Source organism: Ambystoma mexicanum, chromosome 6q (genome assembly GCF_040938575.1).
Source record: "Ambystoma mexicanum isolate Mex_15411 chromosome 6q, UKY_AmexF1_1, whole genome shotgun sequence".
Classification (NCBI taxonomy): Eukaryota; Metazoa; Chordata; class Amphibia; order Caudata; family Ambystomatidae; genus Ambystoma; species Ambystoma mexicanum.
The window spans coordinates 1628544992-1628549062 of record NC_090937.1 but is presented as its reverse complement, the minus strand read 5'-3'; the positions used below and the strand labels follow the sequence as shown (position 1 = coordinate 1628549062).

General features: G+C 50.1%; 1 non-coding gene across 1 annotated transcript; it reads right to left on the bottom strand.

The window, feature by feature from the left end:
• Positions 1-914: 914 nt before the first annotated feature.
• On the bottom strand, positions 915-986 carry TRNAG-UCC (transfer RNA glycine (anticodon UCC)). The gene has a single exon. It is a non-coding gene; the product is annotated as a tRNA-Gly (tRNA).
• Between the last annotated feature and the right edge of the window lie 3085 nt (positions 987-4071).

The following is a 4071-nucleotide window of genomic DNA, read 5'->3' as shown; positions in this document are numbered from 1 at the left end:
AGGCACTTACAGCTCTTTGTGCCCTAATGCCATGACACAAAAACATAATTTGAAAAAAGTTAGCAGAGGATGGTTTCGATCCATCGACCTCTGGGTTATGGGCCCAGCACGCTTCCGCTGCGCCACTCTGCTGGTTGGAGAACAAGAGCTTTTCTGGGCTTTTACAGCCTACAAACCGACAACCCTAGACCCAGTTTCGAGTGAAGCGGGCAGTAGGCCTTACAAAGCCAAACAACCTGCAACCACGCACTCCCATCCCATGGCCTTTTGCAGACAGGCCTCATTTCTATAGCTCACACCCTAACTGCCAACACCCCTTCCCCTTCTCTCTCTGTCTCTCTCTCTCTGTCTCTCTCTCTCATTCTCTCTCTCTCGCAAATAGATACTTTACTTCCCAGGTGCAACAAAACAAGCCTTCTCGAGCTGGCAGATATGGGAAGGAAGGAAGGAAGGGCCAGTTTGGAAACTCAACTCAATTACCATAAATCCCCTGCTAAGGGTTATGGGAGGGAGGAATGAAGGAACTTTGCTTCAGGGAAAGGGCTGCTGCTGCTTCAGCATGTGAGGAGCGCAGCCACACGTTTCACCTTCTTCAGTATGTTGGTTTACAGGATGAGAGAGATCCTGAAACCTCACTCTAATAGGCTGAGGTGCTGTGCTCGGTGGCCTGCTGGGACCAAGGCCCGTCAGGGCAAGGCGAATAGGCCTTTGTCAGGCCTTCGTCAGGGCTTTGTCGGGGAGGGGCCAGGAGCCCTGCTCGCTTCAATCCCCTCACCGATAGACAGTTGCAGAAACTAGGATGCAAGAACCTTTCCTGGATGGGGTTTTGATTTTCACGAAAAGTGTGTCAGCTTTGCTTTCAGCATGAGTCTGATTTCCAAAAAATGCATTTTGAACAATTTAAAGATTTGATCTGCGTTGGCCGGGAATCGAACCCGGGTCAACTGCTTGGAAGGCAGCTATGCTCACCACTATACCACCAACGCCTGCCTGTCTGGGCTATCTGATGGAGCGGCCCTTAGAAATAAGAATAAGTCATTGGCTGGGAATGAAAAAAGCTTGCGTTTGACGCAGAAGCAGTTCGCATCATGAGGTCTTGCCGGTCAGCCCAACATTTCCCCGGGACCCCTTAAAAAAGGAGCTTGGTTTTAAGTTTGGTTTGATTGAACAGTACATTTTGTTGGCTGGGCTGGGACCCTCTCCTATTTAGCGCAAGAGTGGAACGAGGCAGCAAGTTCAAGGAATGACATTGCATCCAGGCACTTACAGCTCTTTGTGCCCTAATGCCATGACACAAAAACATAATTTGAAAAAAGTTAGCAGAGGATGGTTTCGATCCATCGACCTCTGGGTTATGGGCCCAGCACGCTTCCGCTGCGCCACTCTGCTGGTTGGAGAACAAGAGCTTTTCTGGGCTTTTACAGCCTACAAACCGACAACCCTAGACCCAGTTTCGAGTGAAGCGGGCAGTAGGCCTTACAAAGCCAAACAACCTGCAACCACGCACTCCCATCCCATGGCCTTTTGCAGACAGGCCTCATTTCTCTAGCTCACACCCTAACTGCCAACACCCCTTCCCCTTCTCTCTCTGTCTCTCTCTCTCTGTCTCTCTCTCTCATTCTCTCTCTCTCGCAAATAGATACTTTACTTCCCAGGTGCAACAAAACAAGCCTTCTCGAGCTGGCAGATATGGGAAGGAAGGAAGGAAGGGCCAGTTTGGAAACTCAACTCAATTACCATAAATCCCCTGCTAAGGGTTATGGGAGGGAGGAATGAAGGAACTTTGCTTCAGGGAAAGGGCTGCTGCTGCTTCAGCATGTGAGGAGCGCAGCCACACGTTTCACCTTCTTCAGTATGTTGGTTTACAGGATGAGAGAGATCCTGAAACCTCACTCTAATAGGCTGAGGTGCTGTGCTCGGTGGCCTGCTGGGACCAAGGCCCGTCAGGGCAAGGCGAATAGGCCTTTGTCAGGCCTTCGTCAGGGCTTTGTCGGGGAGGGGCCAGGAGCCCTGCTCGCTTCAATCCCCTCACCGATAGACAGTTGCAGAAACTAGGATGCAAGAACCTTTCCTGGATGGGGTTTTGATTTTCACGAAAAGTGTGTCAGCTTTGCTTTCAGCATGAGTCTGATTTCCAAAAAATGCATTTTGAACAATTTAAAGATTTGATCTGCGTTGGCCGGGAATAGAACCCGGGTCAACTGCTTGGAAGGCAGCTATGCTCACCACTATACCACCAACGCCTGCCTGTCTGGGCTATCTGATGGAGCGGCCCTTAGAAATAAGAATAAGTCATTGGCTGGGAATGAAAAAAGCTTGCGTTTGACGCAGAAGCAGTTCGCATCATGAGGTCTTGCCGGTCAGCCCAACATTTCCCCGGGACCCCTTAAAAAAGGAGCTTGGTTTTAAGTTTGGTTTGATTGAACAGTACATTTTGTTGGCTGGGCTGGGACCCTCTCCTATTTAGCGCAAGAGTGGAACGAGGCAGCAAGTTCAAGGAATGACATTGCATCCAGGCACTTACAGCTCTTTGTGCCCTAATGCCATGACACAAAAACATAATTTGAAAAAAGTTAGCAGAGGATGGTTTCGATCCATCGACCTCTGGGTTATGGGCCCAGCACGCTTCCGCTGCGCCACTCTGCTGGTTGGAGAACAAGAGCTTTTCTGGGCTTTTACAGCCTACAAACCGACAACCCTAGACCCAGTTTCGAGTGAAGCGGGCAGTAGGCCTTACAAAGCCAAACAACCTGCAACCACGCACTCCCATCCCATGGCCTTTTGCAGACAGGCCTCATTTCTCTAGCTCACACCCTAACTGCCAACACCCCTTCCCCTTCTCTCTCTGTCTCTCTCTCTCTGTCTCTCTCTCTCATTCTCTCTCTCTCGCAAATAGATACTTTACTTCCCAGGTGCAACAAAACAAGCCTTCTCGAGCTGGCAGATATGGGAAGGAAGGAAGGAAGGGCCAGTTTGGAAACTCAACTCAATTACCATAAATCCCCTGCTAAGGGTTATGGGAGGGAGGAATGAAGGAACTTTGCTTCAGGGAAAGGGCTGCTGCTGCTTCAGCATGTGAGGAGCGCAGCCACACGTTTCACCTTCTTCAGTATGTTGGTTTACAGGATGAGAGAGATCCTGAAACCTCACTCTAATAGGCTGAGGTGCTGTGCTCGGTGGCCTGCTGGGACCAAGGCCCGTCAGGGCAAGGCGAATAGGCCTTTGTCAGGCCTTCGTCAGGGCTTTGTCGGGGAGGGGCCAGGAGCCCTGCTCGCTTCAATCCCCTCACCGATAGACAGTTGCAGAAACTAGGATGCAAGAACCTTTCCTGGATGGGGTTTTGATTTTCACGAAAAGTGTGTCAGCTTTGCTTTCAGCATGAGTCTGATTTCCAAAAAATGCATTTTGAACAATTTAAAGATTTGATCTGCGTTGGCCGGGAATAGAACCCGGGTCAACTGCTTGGAAGGCAGCTATGCTCACCACTATACCACCAACGCCTGCCTGTCTGGGCTATCTGATGGAGCGGCCCTTAGAAATAAGAATAAGTCATTGGCTGGGAATGAAAAAAGCTTGCGTTTGACGCAGAAGCAGTTCGCATCATGAGGTCTTGCCGGTCAGCCCAACATTTCCCCGGGACCCCTTAAAAAAGGAGCTTGGTTTTAAGTTTGGTTTGATTGAACAGTACATTTTGTTGGCTGGGCTGGGACCCTCTCCTATTTAGCGCAAGAGTGGAACGAGGCAGCAAGTTCAAGGAATGACATTGCATCCAGGCACTTACAGCTCTTTGTGCCCTAATGCCATGACACAAAAACATAATTTGAAAAAAGTTAGCAGAGGATGGTTTCGATCCATCGACCTCTGGGTTATGGGCCCAGCACGCTTCCGCTGCGCCACTCTGCTGGTTGGAGAACAAGAGCTTTTCTGGGCTTTTACAGCCTACAAACCGACAACCCTAGACCCAGTTTCGAGTGAAGCGGGCAGTAGGCCTTACAAAGCCAAACAACCTGCAACCACGCACTCCCATCCCATGGCCTTTTGCAGACAGGCCTCATTTCTCTAGCTCACACC